This window comes from Pinus tabuliformis, chromosome J, assembly GCF_031772625.1.
Source record: "Pinus tabuliformis cultivar Carrire ecotype Pingquan chromosome J, CPIR1, whole genome shotgun sequence".
NCBI lineage: Eukaryota > Viridiplantae > Streptophyta > Pinopsida > Pinales > Pinaceae > Pinus > Pinus tabuliformis.
Window position 1 is genome coordinate 834,077,298 of NC_142295.1, and position 21,924 is coordinate 834,099,221.

General features: G+C 35.9%; 1 pseudogene; it reads right to left on the bottom strand.

The window, feature by feature from the left end:
• Window positions 1-839: 839 nt before the first annotated feature.
• LOC149229294 (two-component response regulator ORR21-like) lies at window positions 840-2,760 on the bottom strand (annotated as a pseudogene).
• Window positions 2,761-21,924: the final 19,164 nt, after the last annotated feature.

Sequence of the window (21,924 nt, forward strand, 5' to 3'; positions counted from 1 at the left end):
ATGAGGGTTAGGCCCTACAAGGGAACTAACAGGAAGAGAAAAAACTTTCATTGACATACAATCAACATTCGATGCATTTAAAAGGATTTCCCTTAAATTTTTCACACCTGAACATGTACTACTTAGAGGGCCACCCATTGAACATGCATTTGTTGCTAACCCTGACATTGTTGCACCATTACTCGAGTTGCCATTATTTACGTTAGTATTAGGTAGTTGAGAAGAGATTACCATGTTAATATCACTTTCCCCCAATCTTTGACCAACAATTCTTTCAGTGGTTAAGGTGGTCAAACCCCTTCCATGCTTTTGTTGCTATTGTTGCATCAATTGCAACACCAAATCATTATTTGTTAAATTCACTGAGATGTTTCCACTGCTACCTCCACCCAGGCCAACAAGAAGACTATTTGTAGCTATCAGCTACCGCTACATTGTGCGAAATCCTTCAAGATTGTCCACAGGAGAAATTATATCTCTAAGTCTAGTAATTTGTTGTTTTTGTTGTAATTGATCTAGTTCAATTCTAGTTGATAAACAAGGAAATGTAGTCTTGGATTATTTACAGGTGAAATTCCTTGAGATCTTCCAATTATTTTATTTCTCCCAAGGCCTGGAAGAGAGGCAAATTGGAGAATTCCATAGGGGTTTAGACCTGGCAAACCCAAGCCTACTAAACCATTTAATCTACCCATAACCCCTGCTTGCAATGATTTAAGAGCACGAACACAAAGTTTTCCAAATAAATCAAGAACTTGCAAATCACCAATTCCATCCACTTGGAAAAGAGAAGCAAACAAAGATTCTCTGCCTCCTCCAAATGCATTGCCCATGCTACCCTACTGACTAGCCATGCCACTAAGCCTTTTCAAGTACAATCTATATTTCTATAGATTATTCAAAAAAGAAAATACACACCATCAAAAAACAAGCTTTAATGTTAATCAATTCAATCAAATATGTGAGTCACGTGTGACTGCTCTATTTAATCAAGCTATACACATATTTAAATTAGAGATCAAAGAGACCTATAGAAACAATGAAATCATAAAAAAATAAAGAATGCAACATATCTAGAGATTGAAATCCAAAATCTAAGCATGAAAGATGACTCAGTTTTAGATATGTAAAAAATATGGTAGAAACTCAACTACACCTGTAGATGGCTTGCAACATTTTCTCGTGTCAATCCTTGAACATTCATAAGCTCCAATATTTACTTTGGAACGACTTTCATACCACAAAGAAATCATATCAACATCAAAAGACCTTTGAAAAAAATCCTATTATTCAAAGATAATCATGAAAAATTATCCTCTAAAGAAAATTGATTTACTTGTAAATGTAATAATTGTTTACATAGAACTACATTCCAATTAAAATGAATAGAAATTGCTTCTAGAGGAAATGAGTAGCAAAGAAATACATTCTGGTAACAAGTAACTCGTTATGTCAATGGTCATACATTGAAAAGATAAATTTTCAAAGTTAAAATTCTAAATAGGAAGGTTTCTTACTGTTTATTCCCAATGTATTAACAACATTGACAAATTGTTGATGCAACTCCACTAACCAAACAACTCTTGGCTTTTTTTATGTTGAAGGGTTTTCCATATCATGTTCATCCTCATCATCATTTTGTTCTTTTCTCTTCCTGTTAAGCTTCCAACTACAATATGTTCCATCATTGGAACTAGACCCATGTTCTCCATCCTCTGGTCCATGACTAAACTTGTCATTTGCATCTCCATGGTCTAATTTGTCATGATCCTTGCTCTTTTTCCTCCTTTTTTCTCACAACATGCTGCCAGATATTCTTTATTTCTTCAAGTCTGACAGGCTTCATCAGGTAATCACAAGCCTCATGAGTTATCCCCTTCATCACAACACTTGTTTTGCCATTTGCTGACATCATTGTATCATACAAAAGACAACAGTTTAGTAGAACAACACACTACGAGAATCCATAAATCAATGTACAGTTCCAATGCCATGTTCATAGTAATCATAGCCACAGTCAAGAAAATTATATTGCAATTCATGGGTGGTGGTTCTTTGATTAATTCCTCCATACTGGGAAGTCTTTACGACTTAAATAATATACACTCAATTTTTCTTTAATATCTACCCATTCGATAGGGGATGGGATCACTTATGTAGGCTTCCAGTACAAGGTAAGTGACAATTAAAGTAGGAAAATATTGCTCCTTATAATACTTGAAAATTGCAAGCTATCCTCTCTAAATGCCCCTAACTTCAATACCAACCCCAATTCAGTTATAAAAGACCATGGAACATGTAGCACATAAGTTATCTTGGCAATTCCTACTTTATATGAAACATGTTTCTTTATCTAGAGCTTAAGGTTCCAAAAGTAAAAAAGATAAGTTCAGACTGTTGTACTTAGGTAGCAGTTTTCTACATTGCAAGTTAGTGTGAATCCTTTACCTTTCTTCACTACTTCTAGTCCTTGTTCTACCAAAAATAAATTGGCTTGGATCATTCCATCAATACATGCCATATTTTAGCTGCCATAAACCTTTTAAGGGAATTAATAAACAAAAGAAGTAACACAAAACTAGAAGCAATCAAACTTCTAGGTCTACCAAATGAACTGCTACACTTACTGATAACAGAAAGGTCCATTTCCAGTCCCACAAGTTCCAACAAATTGAATCCATCCATGTCAGGCATATAGACATCACTTATCACAAGGTCAAATTTGTCTTTATTCTCCCTTAACAGGTTCAGGGTTGTGATTGCTTTCCCACATGATGTAACTGCAAATACAAAAGCAAGGATAACATCATTTGATTAACAACTTAACAAGTCAAAATGATAAAACGTTTGAAAAATAAGCACCAGAAAAATTAGGAAAGCATTTAAGACTTCCTCTGCCAGTTGGGTCAAATCCAAAAAAACAGTGGTCAGAGACATCTCAACTCTTGTGCCTTATAGCAACTATAAAATTGAGAAAATGGAAATTCATACTAATTGAGTTGGAAAACAACTAGCATGGGAGTTATGACTCATCTAGCACTTACAATGACATAGAATGGAGAGGCAAAAAAAATGTGATAAGTTGATTTACTAACCAAATCATTTCTGATTCAACAACAAGAGGTCAATGCACACCTATATTTAGAAACCCTTGATCTTGATAAGCTCTAACTTTTGAAAATGAATTTCTACCCTTGTTAAAAACTAATTTTTCCTCCATTGCACAATTATTGGTTTCCCTTGTTAAAAATCATGTTTTCATTCATCATGCAGCTAATTTCCCTCATTAAAATCTATACATTCTTCCATCAAAGCTATTAGTTGGAACTTTCATTTTAATAGAGCATATCAGCTCTATTGTATTCTTGTGTGTTTTGTTGTTACACCCTTGCAATTTCAGATCTAAAGACTTCATCCATGACCCTCTACTATATATGAGAAGCATTCAGGAAAATGCCTTGTTCCATCCAATACTTAGTTTCCACCACGCGGACATCTTAAAGAAACCAACAGATTGTTAGGCCCCTATACTACTAGTGTAACCCCTTATTGTTATTAGTAAAACCCCCTTATTATATTGATGTACCCATGTAGTCCCCATATTGTTACTATTGTGCCCCATAGAAGCCCACTATTTTTATTATTATGCCCTTACATTATTATTGTTATGTCAGCTCTGATTATATTATGACCCCTTAGACTCCTATATATAGAAAGGAGGTATTTTCATTTGTATCATCCAAGAATTTTTCATTTATGTAATGTAAAGGAGGTTGCCCCCTCGAAGAGGCCGAATTCTAAGGCGTTGATCTATCTTTTCTATATTTTTCTTGAGCTGGTTTCATAACATTTGGTATCAAAACTTTGGATTCTAGGGTTTCGCTGCTCCAAATAGGTCATCATGGAATTTTCGCTATAAATTTTTTTCTACGACGTTTCAGAAGCGAAAAAAAACCCATTTGAGACGAAAACGCACTGAACATCAGGTCCAAATTTCAGAGCTTTTTGCGCTATATTTTCGGAGATATGATCTGAGGAAGTTGGTCTTTTTGCAGACTCCTGAATTACATTCCAAATAGGTCACCTGGGTAAAATCATCATAACTTTCTCTCTGAGCATCGGATTGAAATTTTGTAAGAAGGTATAGAAAGAGGACGGACTTTAGTTTCTTGTATATATTTTTCAGAGCTAAAGGTCAAAACAATGACACATGGCATGTCATACAAGTTCGCTCTACTGAACTAGTCTATAATCAGGTCACTGTGGGAGATTTGGCATAACTCTTCCTTGGAGAATCCAATTTGGATCAGACTGGTGGCATTGGAAAGAGGACACAAAGGGCTACTACAAGTCACAATTTTAGAACTTAAAGATCTGAAAGTACAAAGTTACAGACATTTCAAGATCGAGCTCCTAAAATCAAGAAAAAGCAAGATGAGGAAGTTTGATGGCAAGGATCTGGTAAATTGGATACTTCAGATGGAAAAATATTTTGATCTACATGGTGTACCACTGTTACAAAAGGTATGTATTGCATCTTCATATTTAGAACCGGATCAATTTTTATGGTATAAAGGGCTTTGTTCTCGTAAACAACTTGTCACATGGTCAAATTTCACGGAGGAAATGATAGCACATTATGAGGATACCAAGAGCAACACCTTCTTTAGACCAACACCACAACAATTGGAAAGAGTAAAAGGGCTTTGTTACATAGTGGAAAGTAAAATTATGGCAACAAGGAAGTCTACCCCTCACAACTATAAAGATGGAAGTGTTGTTTCTCCTATCCTTCCACAACCTACAAGGGTTACACCACAACAATTGGAAGAAAAAATAGAAAAAGGGCTTTGTTACAATTGTGATAGCAACTGCACTAAAGGTCATAAGTGTGCTGAGAAGAAATTACTTTACATAGAGTATGAAGAGGAGGAAGAAAAGGATCAAGAAACGTCAAAAGAAGAGGATATACGCCAGGACCCAACCCAGAGAAAGAAGAAATGAATCAGACCATATCTTATAAAGCATTGGCAAGAATTACCACTCCTCAAACTCTCAAGATAGAAGGACATATCAAGAAGAAAAAGGTGAAAGAAGTGAAATATCACATCGAGAAAGAAGAAATGAATCCAACCATATCTTTTAATTCATTGGTCAGAATTACCACTCCTCAAACTATCAAGATAGAAGGACATATAAAGAAGAAAAATGTTCAAGAAGTGAAAGATCACATCGAGCATCAAGAAATGAAGTTGATCATATATTGTAAAGGATTGGAAGAAATTACCACTCCTCAAACTCCAAAGATAGAAGGACATATCAAGAATAAAAAGGTTCAAGCAATGAAAGATCACATCGAGCATCAACAACGAGTTCTCCAACTTTTAAAGGATAACGCCACTTTGGTGCAAAATCGAATGAAACAACAGGTAGATCAACATCGTAGTGAAAAATGTTTTGATGTAGGTGATTGGGTATTTTTATTGCTACATCTCAAGCAAGCTATTTATGAGAAGGAAATGTTGGCAATACTATATGCACTTAAGAAATGGTGACCTTACCGAATGGGAAGACACTTTAAGGTAAAAATGGATCATGATAGTCTTAAATACTTTTTAGAACAACTATTATCTTTAGAAGAACAAAAAAAATGGGTCACAAATATGTTGGGTTATGACTTTGACATCATCTATAGAAAAGGGAAGCAAAATTTTGTTGCAGATGCACTCTCAAGAAAGGATGAGGATGTGGAAGCATTGTTTTGTGCTATTTCTATTATCCAACCAGATTGGATAAACGAAGCAAGGGATGAATGGAAGAAGGACGAAGAAGTATGGCCACTCATTCAAAATTTGCAGAAGATCCCTATTCAAACAATATTGCCAAAACTTGAAGAGGAAGGAAAAATCATATTGGAACCTGGAGCAGTCACAGAAACAAGAACCCGACAGCTACGAAATCAATCAATTTCAGAGTATCTCATCAAGTGGAAGAACTTACCCACTGAAGATTCCACATGGGAGGACAAGAATTTTATACAGAAGCATCAAGAACTACTCAAGTGTTGAGGACAACACTTTTTGAAGGAGAGGGGCATGTTAGGCCCCTATACTACTAGTGTAACCCCTTATTGTTATTAGTACAACCCCCTTATTATATTGATGTACCCGTGTAGTCCCCATATTGTTACTATTGTGCCCCATAGAAGCCCACTATTGTTATTATTATGCCCTTACATTATTATTGTTATGTCAGCTCTGATTATATTATGATCCCTTAGACTCCTATATATAGAAAGGAGGTATTTTCATTTGTATTATCCAAGAATTGTTCATTTATGTAATGTAAAGGAGGTTGCCCCCTCGAAGAGGCTGAATTCTAAGGCGTTGATATATCTTTTCTATATTTTTCTTGAGTTGGTTTTATAACACAGATAAACATATAACTGAAGAGAATCTGCAGGCTAGAGAAAGGACTACAACAAAGGAAGAATTCGCTAACACCCACACCACTGACCTCCATTGACTTGTTCTTGTTCCAAAATTGAATATTTGTAACCAATAAGCAACAATATCACAAAAAAATGGCAAATATTAGAATATAGTTAATACAGCTGAATAAACCCACATTGAAAAGCAAGTAGTAAAAAGGCCCAACTTACCATTTTTGAATGAAAAAATTTAATCAAAGATGGAATGAAGAAATGAAACAATCATTGTGATTCCAAGGATGTATGGATTCCCCTCCAGGAAGACCCTCTGAAACATAAACAAATAATCAGTTTTGACACTTAACAAGGTATGCCAAAAGTAAAATGAGATGCAACCTAGCTCTTGCTTATAAGAGTGGGAAAAAGAAAAATTAGGGAATTTGAAACCTTTCATTGAAATAACTCAACCACTAATACATTTATCTTATCTTATCTGTCTAATTGTGCTAGCTTAGTGTGGCCATCCAGATTGTTTAAGGTAAATGATGATGAACATGGGACAATGATTCGATCAAAATGAGGACCAAAGTCTTTCAACACCGTCCTTACTAGCAAGCATTGATCCTTCAACAATAGTCCAATATTATGTAGTATGCCAATAGGGGGGAGGATGAATATACTGAAGATATTAAAAATGAAGTTGACTCTGCCTTCTAATAAGAGAGAACATACATGGCAGAAGAACAGAGAACATAACAGTAGAGAGAATAGTGCATAGAACAAAATAATAGGACAGGATATTGTGCCAACTTGGTGTAGCTCCATATTGGTTAAGGGAAAGGATGACAACCTTGGGACAACAATTCATCTACAATACTGGCTAAGGATAATAAAAAAATTCAATACCTATATTATAGAGACACCCACATAGTAAGGTGTCGAACTTACAACAATTACTTGATGAAATATACAAAATAAAATGTTAGTGTTGGACCTCATAGAAGATGCGTATCACATCAACCCAATCGAACCTAGGGACTTGCATCTCGAAGCCAGTTTTCAGATTAACAAAGCTTGGGTAATCCCTCATAATGTAATACAAATAAAAACATATTTTGATTCAAAATGAAAACATTAGAGCTTCAAATAATGAAATAGATTCAATCTCTAATTTCATGCACATTAATAAGAACAGTTGTATTCGTGCAAGAATATTGTGCTCTCTTCTATGCATTTGCATCTCAATGAGAATTTCTATGATGCATGCTTGCCCTCATAATGTCCTGAATGCCATTTATGGGTAACAATTTTAGTCATTGTGCTATCAATTATATAACATGTTTCAAGTGCTCAAATATGAATGGAACAAAGGAAATTAATTGGACATTTGGATTGCCATTGTTACACACAAAATTCTTGAAAATTTTATAGATATACATTCTTCTGTAATAATTCTTAGCAGTGATTAGCACCAGTGGGTGTACATGTAAGTGAATTGCATGGAATCACTCCTAAGCACTCCAAAAGCTTTCAATGCTTACGTATCCCCCCTTAATCTGTGCTTGTCATCATTTAATTACAATGTTGAATGTACCCTTTGTACTAAAGAATTAAGACCCACTGTGGATATGGTATACCCACATCATTGGTAGAAATTCAATCCATGGAGTTGTATGTGGCATTGTAGCAATGTACTAGCACCATAACTGTAGATATGAGTTCTTAACTAGAATGTCAGAGCAGAGCATTCAACAAAGTACCCATGTTATTGGTAGAATTTCAATCCATGGAGTTGTATATAAAGTTGTAGCAATGCACATGCACTACAGGGATCAAATTCGAGACTAACTACAAGTGGATATAGACACTTCACCAAAATGCCAGATTGGTCCATTCAAAATAGGTATTTCATCCAAAATGTATTAAAAAATTTAACACCTAATACCCAGTGATAATGATGCATAACTACACATAAAAAAAAATTGAACATGTAATATTGTTACAGCCAACATGCCTCATTCTATCCAAATCCCATATATAATCCTGCAGGTGTAAGAGTTTTGGAGTAAGGGATCCTGCTATCAATTTTTTTGGACATGAACTGAACAAAAATGAACCTTTTTGAATGCCTCCATTCATGCAACATAAATTCTCCAGCCTGAAAATTCTAGGTCCTCTCGAAAAAATTTAACGTGAATGCTTAAACACTTGGATAGTAACTTTCTAACCTCATGAGAAGCTTACGTAGAATCTTATTCCTGTGATGCTTACAACAATTACTTAGAATCTTCTTCATGTGATGCTTACACCCTCATGCTTTGCATTAAAGGAACCATTCCTTAATTAGTTGCAATTGATTCCAAAAGGTATATCAACTACAAATAGGCACCTTCATACATTCGATAGACATGGGGGTTATGTTGCTCTAGCTTACCATTCAAGAGGGGCATGGGGTTTAGTACGTCACACCAACCACGAGCTTTAGCTATTGAATGCAAATGTGCTCTCAAATTGTGTTTCAAATCAAAGGAATCAATTTGGATGGCCAAAATCAGGGCTTGAGATAAAATGTAGGCCACCTGCCAAAGTGTATGCCTTATATTTTAAGGAGCAATGGTTCAAATTTTACTAGAGAGGAATGCTTCAAATCTACCAATTGTTAATGTGGATGACCAAGTATTTTCTATATATTTCATAGGCATTCCTAAGAGGCAGAACTTAGAATGCGAGTTATATTTACAAAATTATGTCCTGCGTAAGCTCATAAGATGGTCTCCTCATCCTTTTATGGAGGATGGTATTTTAAAGAATTTATCTCTACTATGTAGAATTAAATTCAAAGGTTTGAAGAATTGTGGGCCTATATATCCAAGGTTGAGTTGTTTGTCTGAGAAAAGATCGTGCCCCATCATACTGAAATGCTTCACATTCTTATACCCAATGGGTAATGGAATAGCAACAATTATTAGAGCATTTCAAAGCCTTCGTTGATACTTGAAGTGGCCATGCTATGAATTCCCAAATGAGAAAGAATGAACTTACATAAGAATTGAAGAGAATGGAACCCGACTTAATTCCAAATCACAAACCATCTATATTCAGGGCTCACCTTTACACTTGTAAAGCATCTTGAAATACATTGGATAGGACTTGGATTTAGATTTCCCTTGCTATGCTATCCAATTTTGAACTGGAAGAGCAATGGTCCAATAAATGCAGAAAGTGAACATGAACAATTGGAGTAAATTGAATCAATCATGGGCTATCATAAAATAAAAAATGCACAAACCCATTTGAAATTTATGATTTCAAGGAAATTAAATAAGAATGACATGGACGACTTTATTGCACAAGGGTGTACAATTCCTTCAGTTTGGGGGTGATGTTGAACGTCATAAATGTCTTGGTTTTCTCATCTTCCACTGACATTTTCATGAGTATAAAAAACCTAACACATCCAATTTTCTAGATTGCTTAACCACCTTATTATAGAAATTTGGATTTAAATAAGTAATTCTTTGCAAATTAATGTATTTGATGGCCTCTATGAATATTTTGAATGAAATTTCTTAGTTCTCGCCAATTATGATCTGTCGAAGGCTACCGGTGTTCATTAACATTTTGTGTAGAATTAACACCTACCACATAATTCCTTATAGAGAATGATTAAAGACGGTTGCAGAATCTCCAGAATCACTTCCTTAGGGTAGCTGTAAAATTATTCTACAGCACGCCAATTCTAGGGTGGAATTCCCAAACAATAGTCAGGTTGACACATGGCACCCAGATTATAGGGAAACATAGTCCCCACAATATCAACTCACTAGCTAAAAGTATAATCTGTTAATTCCAGCAATTGTTAGTTTGCATTTCCAAGAAGTTGTTAGGTTATTCTTCAGAATTTGGTTTTAGGAAGTTGCTAGGTTATACCTGGGAATTCCATTCAGGAAGTTATTAGGTTATACCTGGGAATTCATGTTATTTTATTAATGTCCATGAATGACAAAAAGGGTATGTCAATGGGATGCAAAGGTACAATCAATGGTGACAGATTGTAGGAGTGCCAGAGCAACTCCTATAAGCTAATCTCTAAGAGGTCAAACATAAAATAACATAAACTAAACTATTGAACATGGCCCTAAAAATAACAAGATAAAATGCTACGCATCACCAAAAGTAGGAGAGGAATGAGAGGGGGAAGGGGGAAACCCTCCACCCATAACAGAGATATAGGTAGACATCAAGGACGAAGAGAATAGAAATGTCCCTACAAGATCATTGATAGTGGAAAATGAGCCAATACACTATCTAAGAATGTCCTCAAGAGGGAGTTTAGGTCTGAGAGGTTCAAACAATAAAACCTTGCAAGGAAATATAGAATGATTTGCCGATAATCTCCTAACATTCTATGTATATTTATATATTGAATTGTTAAAAACTAAATTATAGTGAAAATGTGGTGGTCATGATAGTCATTGAGAAGAAACCCATATATATATATATATATATATATATATATATATATATATATATATATATCTAATTTTTTCTATTTATGACAAGGATATTGAGTATGTTAATATGTGTTGTGGTTAATCATTTTAATAGCAACTTTTATGTTGGTTTAGTAGTGATTGTATAAAAGTGTTATAATTTTAGTATTATAGATGGATTCATGGACCCCTTTAAGGGGGTCGTTGAATCTATCTACCTAAATTTTAACATTGCAAACGAGGGTCTCTAAATTTTAACATTGCAGATAGACTTAGAGACCCCTTGTCTCTAAATTTAACACTGCATATGGATTCAAAGAAGGGGGTCTTTGAATCCATCTGCAGTGTTAAAATTTAGAGACAAAAGTGTATTCATAATTTTAACATTGTATATGAATTTAGAGATGCCTTTGTCTCTAAATTTTAACACTGCAGATGGATTAAGAGACTCCTGTAGTGAAATGTAACACTTCGGTATCAAAATTGCAATTTTCCATTTCTAAAGTGACACAATTAAAAATTACTAACATAAATGACTAATTCATGTCCTTGTTGTACTTTTTATTTGGTCATATTTTTATTCTTGGGCTATAATAGTCATTTACGTTAATCATTATTAATTTTGTCACTTATTATCTAGTCATATATTTTAATCCTAGACTAAATTAGTCATTTAAGTTAGTCATGTTTAGTTTAGTGACTTATTGTCTAGTCGTATATTTTATCCCTAGACTAAATTAGTCATTTAAGTTAGTCATTTTTAGTTTGGTCCCTTAAAATTGCTCAAAATTAGTAGTAATTCACTTGAAATAATTGTGGTGACTAACTTTTTTAGTCACCTAGTTACTAATTTCATCATTTTTTACTAGTGTAGTGAGAAAAACATACATGCAACTCGATACCTGCAAGAAAAACCCGTTGTAGCTTCTGATACCGATGCCCTCTTATGCTTTCTCGCTCTTCATTTGCCTTCTTGCTCCAAAACTCCAAGTATGCCACACCATCCAAGAGTGCTCCAATAAAACTCTGAGTATCCAAAAGTATGAGAGAGAGAGAGAGAGAATAATGAGAGAGCTCCAAAACTGAATTGGTCAAGTCCTACCCACTGATCCTCAGAAGACTTTTTATTAATGAGGTCTCTATTTTCTTCATTTTCCATTATTTTCCTTCATTTTCCTCCTTACATGCAACCTGTGACCTTTCACCTTCCTTTTCTCCTAATTTCCATTATTTTCATAAATAAAATTCCAAATAATGCATCATGCCTTTGCAAAGCCTTTTCCATTGCCTTTGCCAATTTCCTTAGCCATTAAACCAAATCAACACCCACTAGGATGTTTTCCCCACCATTCATCTTGGAATATGTGTCCCAATGACCGTGGTCTTATATATTGTTTACATGGAATTTTCACTAGGGTTGTTACAGAACCCTCCCCCTTTGGGGAACATCGTCCTTGGTGTTCAATGACACCTATAACCAACAAGACTGTTGAAAACAAAACATATTGCCCATGGATCATTATAACACAGCGCGTTGCAGTATTTATAATGACAACTATTGAAACATGACAAACATACCATTTACTGGAGCTTTATAACACAGCTCATTATGGTATTTACAATAACCACATATACACATACACATTTTCTTCAACCAGCAAATAACCATACTATTTATGGACCTTTATAAATCCAGCTCGATACAGTGTTTATAATAATACACACATGCACATTTTCTCAACCAGCAAATAAAAAGGATATGATGCCCACATACGCAACAAGGGAATCCAGAGGTGCACACCTCCACCCTCAAAGTAATACCAGGATTCACCTCCTTTCCAAGAAGTCCAAAATCCACTGCAAAATCAAATCTGCATCCAATGTCCAACACTATAATCCCGTGCCACCTGTCCTCTCAATGAACAGTTACTGGCTCATTGTTCTAGGGTGCACTTCCAATGTGCATCTGATTCCATATAGAAATGCTAATGACCAAAACAAATCCATCCAAGGTCTTCCCTTGTTTGCTACACAATCCCTTAGGAAATCCAGTCATCCACTTCCGTGCATTCACACACCTTACAAGTTCCATTGGTGCCCCTGTCTCGGGCAGTCCATCCCTTGGCAAGGCTTCCTCACATCAGAAGATACAAAAACCAAGGCATATCCCTGTCTTAAAATCATCATACTGGTCATAGCATGCTCATGACAATCAATGGTCACGAATGGGTACCAGTGTCCCACAATGGCCCTGCAACTAAAGTGCTTTACCAACATAATTCTGCATGTTCCAATTCCTTTTGTTATTGTTGCTAATACTTGTAGTCAGTTTCAACCACCCAACCGAGAATTTTCGTGTGTCTTGTACCAAGCACATAACTCCCATTAGATTCAAAATAAATTCAAATCATACCTCATTGGTATCTCGTCAATAAGGTACACTCACAATCTTGTTTACTTCTTGTCACAACAAGTCAAACTAGCATCTTTGACCAAATCATCATATATAAATATGTCACATCAGGTTGGCTCAAAACACAACCATCATAGATCAAATCATTCTATGATGTCTTCAAGATTATTGGTTCTTCATTCTAATGCTATCAATTGTGGTTTTGTAAGGTAATTGCAGACTGCTACACAAATGTAGTTCTTCCTGTAGCAGTCATTAAAACCCTTCTATGACAACAATATCCTTGTTGAATTGAGGCTTCTATGATCCATATCAAGTTTATGAGAGAGTTTTTTCAGCGTAAATCACATGATATTTCATTTGTCGACGCATTTCGAACCAACCAGTGCGATTCATCGTCCAGATAATGCTTCCAAAACACTGATAATTCATGATCAAACTACTGAAAAGGATCAAAAACCTTGGTTGTGGTGAAAGTAATGAAAGAAGGGGTGAAAATGGAAATTTTTCATGGACGGGGATGAAAATGAGAGTGGAGAAGAGGTCAAGTGGTGTGGAAAATGAATGATGAGGATATGGTGGACCTATCTCAACATTTCCTAAAGAATACATGACCTTTTGGCCTCTTTCTCCAATCAAATATGCCTCCTGTAGCAATTATGGTCCCTCCTATAGCATTTCAGGGTAGCCTCCTATAACATAATTGTTTTATCCATATCTCTCAAACAGTAGACTAGATTGACCTAAAATGTTTTGAGCATGTTGACATCATCCTTATGTATCTCTCCATAAAAATCTTGGCTAATGGATGCACGCATCTCGAGAAAAATTAAAATTGGTTGTAGGTGATGGAGGTAAATTTCTTGAAAAGTGTGCATTGGAATTTGCTGAAATTTCTTGAGCATGTTACCATCATCCATATGCAACTCCCCATTAAAAATATCAAAAAATGGATGCATAGTTTTCAGATATGATAAAAACAATTTTATGCTCTGTGTATTTTGGTCTCTGTAGCAAAACAGAGCCCTCATGTAGCATTTTAGGACATTGAGGAAAATGAATAGGAAATGCTTGGGAATTATCGGTGGATGGTGGAAATAGATGACGGTGATGGATTGGTATGGCTTTGGTCCTGTTGGAGCATTTGGACAGAGGAGAAATCCCAAGTTTGACTTCCTTTGACTAGAATTTTGATCAATATTTTCCTTTTGGTGCTAAATTGTTCTTGTTGCTTACAAAGTTGGAGAGCACCTGCATTCATCAGAGAGAGAGATACATGGAGAAAATAATTTTTTTCTTTTCATCTTTTTCATCTTTTTTTTTTAGGCCTACGAGCTGTCTCAATGAGGTTTTCAACTAGTAGGCCTTCCTAGGCACCCCATAGAATGTTTTCACCTAGGATCTTTTATTTTTATCTTTTTTTCAACTTTTTCCAACCCATTGACCGCCTCATGGAGTTTTTCAGTCAATGAGCCAATTTCAGGCACCTCAAATGAGGTTTTCACCTAAGATTTTTTTTTTCCTCTTTTTTTCTATTTTTTTTATGCTACTCTACTTGAAAAACAAAATCTCTTTCAAGTATAGGAATATTTCCAATGGAGCCATGTGCACATCAAGATGATAGATAAACTGGTGTGTAGGCTTGAAATATATGCTTTGACATGTAGGTGAATGTCAGAGACCAAATGCTTTGACTTTAACAATATCAAGCACGGTTGAAGAAGAGAGTGATGCTCCATCCTGTCGATTTTCTAGAACCAAACCTTAATATAGATTTGATACCTTGGTTCGCTTACTCATCTAGATCATTCTTCATGTCTTCTTTTATCATGACATTTAAATCTTCTTCTTTCTGTAGATTATTCTCTTGAACACATGGAGGATATGATGGTAAACATGAGGCAACTTTCTCAATCTCTAATTCTGATGTCTTCTCTTCATCAAGTGCAGCCCATTATTCTTTGGTCTTCTCATTTGAATATTTTTTTTCTGTAGTTGTCCTTCAATGGCATTACGAGAATCTCTTTTTTACAATTCTCATCCTAAGCTAAGATGAATACTATTGAGATCAAGAGGAGATGTTAGGAAGTGTTGTACCTCAACATTGTAAGCAGGTTGAGTTAGTTCCTTGTGTGGGTTTGGAAATGGTGGTACAAGTAGTTGAGTGGGAGTGGATCTTTGAGATGGATATGGTTGGGGTTGTGGTTGTGGTGGAGGTGGATGGTAGGGATAACATGGAGTTGGGTATGGAGGATATTGAGGATATTGTAGATTTCTCCCATAAGGTTCTTGCCAACCTTGTTGCCAAGATTGGTTTTGGGGTTGAGATGGCCAAGGTTGTCAAGGAAAGGGTGTGTTCCAATTACTTTGAGATGTATGTGCATAAACTTGAAATTGTGAATTAGGTTCTTACATCATACTAGGTTGACTAGGCTGCCACGGTCCTCTTGGAGCTACATAACATAGTTTCTTTGGTGATTGACTTGCCCCATTGTCCTCTTAGTAATCTTCCTTCAACCTTGGTAATGATGGGCAATATTTAACAACATGTGATTCTGCATGGACAACACAAATATCAACATCTTCTTTTTCCTCATCTTGCATTCTTAACATTTTTACTTGTTTTCTTAGATTGCTAAGAATTTATGTTTTAAAGCCATCAAACAAATTTCCAAGTTTAGCTTGACTTACCAATCTTGATGTTGATTCACTTACTCTTTCGATTCCTCTTGATATGTGTTTCACAAATTTCTTCAATTGATAATTGGTATACATTACCTCTACTCATGAGATCAAGAAGATCAATCCATTCATCCCTAATAGTTCTAAGTAAGAGGGTTTTTAGTGTGTCAGATCCTAAATGACGTAATTTTTCCCTCTTAACATTATACATGAACCTCTATATTAGATCCTCAAGGCTCTCGTCTTCTTTTTTATTCATTCTAAAAATTTATTCCTTGAGATCGTGGTCTTTTTATTTTTTCTAGAAAAATCTTTTGCATATCTTTCCATGATCTTATTATATTAGTCCCTAAACTCATGAACCATTTAAGAGCTCTACCCTTCAATGTTTCTGGAAACAATCTCAACTTTTTAGTGTTTAGTAAGTAACCATAAGATCTACAAAGGATTTCAAATTCAAAGAGAAAGGTTTTTGGATCCTCTCACCTCATACTGTGGAAGTTGGGAAGAAACTATGGAGGGATGTTCTTCATATGAACAATGATATCAGTGTCTTGAATCGGAAATCCAAGAGGATATTCTTCATTGTCATCATATCCATCCATTTCTTCTACCTTCTTTGTCACCTCCTCTTCTTATACCTACAAAATTGGATGGTGATGTGACTCTTACTGCACCACATGATCAAATGGGTGGGGTTGGTGTTGGAATTTTTTTTCGAATGAAAATGCTAATGCAATGCAATTTTCTGTTTTTGAAATGAAAGTTTCCTAATGAAATTTTTTGTGTTTTTACAGAAAGTAAAATAAATTAATCAACTAGGGAAGAAAACAATTCATACTTTGACACGTCCTCGGTAACGACGCCAAAAAGTGATGAGGCTCAATATTGCAACAAGAATGTTGCAACTCCCATGGCTACCAACTTTAATTATCAACTCAAGCTTTGTACAAACTTAACAGGTATCGACACTATATGTGCAGCATACAATGTTTCATTCTTTTGTTGATCTGATGTAATGGAGTGAATATCATGAAATAAAAGCATAAACTAATTGCAAAAAACGAATTATTACTCTATTTGCACGAAATGGAAATGCTACTTGCTCAACTTGTAAATGCTAACTAATCAATTTATGAAAGGACAAAGGTTAATCTACTTGTAAAAAGAAAGTTATTTTATCTTTCATAATTCATCAAACTACCAATCATAATTTCATGTACCATGTCAGGCCAGGCAGTAACTACACAAAACAAAAACTAATTCGTGTTATTTATTCAATCAGGTAGGTCTGTTATATACATGAGGGAGAGACTGTTCAGTTCATCTCCCTATGACTATTCACATTTCTCAATTATTTATTTACAATAATTCCCCAATCACAAGGATTAGGTGTCAACATTCCCCCCCTTAATCTGAAGGGATGTTGGTGAGTCCAAGCATCGTTCTGAATCTTTCAAGCTTTTCTCTTCCAAGCGCTTTGGTGAAGATGTCTGCAATTTGCTCATTTGTGGAACAATGACGGAGATGGATTGTTTTGGCCTCAACATGGTGTCGAATCAGATGATATTTAGTATTGATGTGCTTCGTTCGTTCATGGAACTTTGGGTTCTTGGCCAAATTTATTGCAAAGGTATTGTCAATCATGAGTGGGGTTGATTGTACTTTTTTTACCTGCAAATCTTCAAGAATTTTCCTGAGCCACACAATTTCTTTTGTTGCTTCAGCTGCTGCCATGTATTCTGCTTCTGTTGTGGAATCTGCTAGAACTGATTGTTTGCGTTATCTCCAGGAGACAACTCCTGATCCAAGACTCATAGCATATCCTGAAGTAGATACCCCAGTTTCTTTGTCTCCATCGAAGTCTGAATCAGAGTATCCAATCAAGCTGAAGTCGTCCACCTGTGTATACTTGATTCCAAGGTCTTGAGTTCCCTTCAAGTACCTTAGAACCCTTTTTGCAGCAGACCAATGTCCCTCACAAGGCTTTTGCATAAACCTGGAGAGGATTCCAACAGCAAATGAAATGTCTGGTCTGGTAGTAGTGAGGTAGATGAGACTTCCTACAAGTTGTCTATACTTTGTTGCATCCTCAAATTCCTTTCCTTCAATAGATGTGAGCTTTAAGTTTTGTTCCATTGGAGTAGTAAGAGGCTTGCACTCTATCATGCCAAATCTGTTTAACAAATCTCCAATGTATTTCTTTTGAGAAAGAAATATGGACTTTGGATGTTGGGTTACTTCAATGCCAAGATAGTAATGAACATAGCCCAAATCAGTCATTTCAAAACTTTTCCCCAATTCCTTCTTTATGGATGCAATGTAGCTTTCATTGTTCCCTATCATTAAAAGATCATCTACATATACCACAAGATATACAACTGTTTTGCCAACTTTCTTGACAAATAAAGTTGCATCATCAAGATCAAAATGATTGAAGTTGAGTTTCAGAAGATGCTCAGTTAGTTTTTCATACCAGGCTCGCGGTGCTTGTTTGATGCCATACAAGGACTTCACAAGTTTGCATACTTTATGTTCATGTCCTTTCACAGCAAATCCTTCAGGTTGGGACATAAAAATATTCTCTTTTAGATCTCCATTCAAGAAGGCAGTTTTTACATTCATTTGATGGACTTTCCAACCGTTCTGAGCTGCTAGTGCAAAGAGTGTCTGGATGGTGGCCCATTTTGCTGTGGCGGAAAAAGTTTCCTCATAATCGACCCCTTCCTTCTGTGCAAAACCTTTTTCCACAAGCCTAGCTTTGTGCTTGTCAAGTGAGCCATCAGCTTTGTACTTGTTCTTGTAGACCCACTTGCAACCAATTGGTTTGGTTCCAAATGGAGGGTCAACCAGCTTCCAAGTGCCGTTCTTTATGAGGGCATCATACTCCTTTTGCATCACTTCTTTCCATTCATCATGAGAAGCAGCTTCTTTGAAGGAAGTTGGTTCAAAATCTGTAGACAAGTTCAATTCACAATCATAAGAAACATCCATATCAACAGGTGAATTAGAGTCATCTACATCACGTCCATTTTGTCGGTTTGAATTTCTGGTTCCTGTTTTTCCAATTTCATCAGGATGAACACTTTCAAGTGTCTTTGTCAGCCACTTTGGGGGACCTTTCTGAGATGGTCCAGGCTGCTCTGTTGATTGAGTTGGGACTGAATCAAGATTGAGTCTCCCAATTCTATCAATTACATCACTTAAAGCATCATCCGTTGTTGGAGTTTCATTCGGGGGAGAGTGTTCTGCAGAAGAAGATTCCACATGTTGATCTAGAATAGGAATCCCCCCTTCAAGATGTGGAATTCGATTATCAAATTCTTGAAATGATTTCGTTTTTGCGAATCTATCCAAGCGATCAAGTTGCCGCTCAACAACATTGTTAGATTTGGATGATTCAAAAAAAATTACATCTCTAGATACAACAAACTTTTTATTTACTTCATCATAGAGGCGGTATGCTTTGGAGGTGTTTGAATGCCCCAGGAAGATACACTTACGAATTCTAGCACCAAGTTTGTTTCTAGTACCTTTGGTATCAAAGCATAACAGGTGGAACCAAAGACCCTGAGATGTTTTACCGAAGGAACATGTCCATACCACAATTCATAAGGAGTCTTGTTTCTTATAGCATTAGATGGACATCTATTCTTTATATATGCAGCACATAGAACAACATCAACCCAAAACATTATCTTTACATTTTTGAAGAAAATCATGGATCGTACCATATTCAAGATTGTTCTATTCATTCTTTCAGCTACACAATTCTGTTGGGGATTATAAGGCAGAGTTGTTTGATGTTTGATCCCATGTTGGCGAAGATAGTTTTCAAATTCATTTGATGTATATTCTTTTCCATTATCAGTGCGAATAGACCCAACACAAAATAGATTGTGCATCATTTTCAATCCATTTATGAAAATTCTTGAATGTTTGAAAAGCATCAGATTTGTTCTTCAATAAATAAACCCAACACATTCTGGTGTAATCATCAATAAATGTCATGATATATTTATTTCCATTTGCAGAAGGAATAGGCATTGGACCACATAAATCTGAATGAATGAGTTCAAGCTTCCTATGTGCTCTTGAATGTGAATCATGAAAATACTGTTTGCTATGCTTTCCTAGAATGCAAGCATCACATTGCTTATGTTTCCTAGGAATTGTAGGCAAACCAGCAACACCATTTTTCTTCAATAAGCGGAGACTATCATAGTTTAAATGTCCAAATCTAGCATGCCATAATAAACTTGATGGAATTGTACCTTCTTCATGATGAGAAATATATGAGAAATGTTGTGCATGAGCAGAGGTTCCTTGCAGTTTGAGAAGCCTTTCTTCTTCTATTCCCCTCATGACAAGTGAGTGGTCAGAAGCTTTTCTTACCTCAAGCTTGCCATCAAACATATGAATGGAGTGACCTTGCTGGCGGATGTGGACCAAGGACAGCAAGTTTCTCTTGAGCTGTGGGAGATATAGAACATGATCCAGAAGAAAGTCTGGAAGACCAGGCAGTTTAAGCCTGATTGTGCCAAGCCCTGATGGCTTGATTTTTGACTGATCTGCAAAGTATACTGCTCCATCAACATTGTCAGTGAAATCTTCAAAAAAATCTTTTCTATGAGTCATGTGATAGGTTGTTCCTGAATCAAGCAACCAATCATTTTTTGAAGAAGCAAGTGAAGCATTAAACATATCTTCACTTACTCCAATGTTACATTGTGCCTCAATATAGTGAGAGGATTCAGGTGCTTTACCTTTTTCTGTATCATCAATTTTACCTTTTTGTTGGTTTCTTTTCTGCTCAATTTTGTCCCATGGTAGCTTGCATGTAGAGGCATCACGTGATCCATTTCTTTTGCAGCGAATGCAATGCAGATCTGCCTTTTCTCCTTGAGAATGTCTGCCCGCCCCTGCCTCTGAAATATCTTCCTCTTCCTCTTCGACCACCTCTTCCTCTTGTAGAATATTGAGCAAGATGCTTTTCTTTATGAGCAAGGCACATAGTCTCTTCAGAAGATTCAGGGGCTGTCTTCTTTCCAAAAGCTTTCTCTCTTTCAGCAAACTTTTTCACAAGAGATTCAAAGGTTATATCTTTGAGATTTCCATTTGCTTGTAAAGACTCAAGATAATTGGAGTAAGTAGGATAGAGTGCCTTGAGAAAAGCAATAAGAGGGATATCCAACTCAACCTTAGTGGAATTGATATCATGCATTATAGACTTTACTTCAGATGCAAGAGCAAGAGGATCATTATTTTTCAGTTCAAGAGTGAAGAGTTTAATCATGAGCTAAACAACTTCAAGTGCAGAATGTGAGTCATAGAGTTCTTTCAGCTTTTGTAAGGCTTCAAAGGCAGTTGAATATGACGAAATATGGCAACTCACCTCTTCATTTATAGATGTTGCGATTAATTCATAGGCTTTGCTGTTCTTGTTTTCCCAAATGACGAGCTCTTTGTCTAAGGTAGGTTGTACTGGGTCTTTGTCTCCTTCTCCGACACACACTCTTTTCCACAACTCATTGAAGATGAGGGTGTGTTTTATCATCCGGGACCATTCAGGATAGTTCTCCTTGCCAGTGAGAACTATTCCTACCATAGAGATGATTGAATGCATTCTGTAAAAAAAAACTTCTGCTGATAGAAAAAAAAATACTTCTGCTGATATATAGTGAAATTGTACTCAAAAAATTTCTGTGGGAAACAATTTTGGTTGTTTAATTCATATCACAATCAATAATCAATCATTCACCGTGAGCTCTACAAAGTTGGAGCAGCAACGGCATCAACCGCGAGCTCTACAAAGTTGGAGCAGCAACGGCATTACAATTTCAAAGCTCACTGAAAGGAAAACACCATAAATTCCTTTGATTCTCTAGACCTTGAAGCCAGCAATA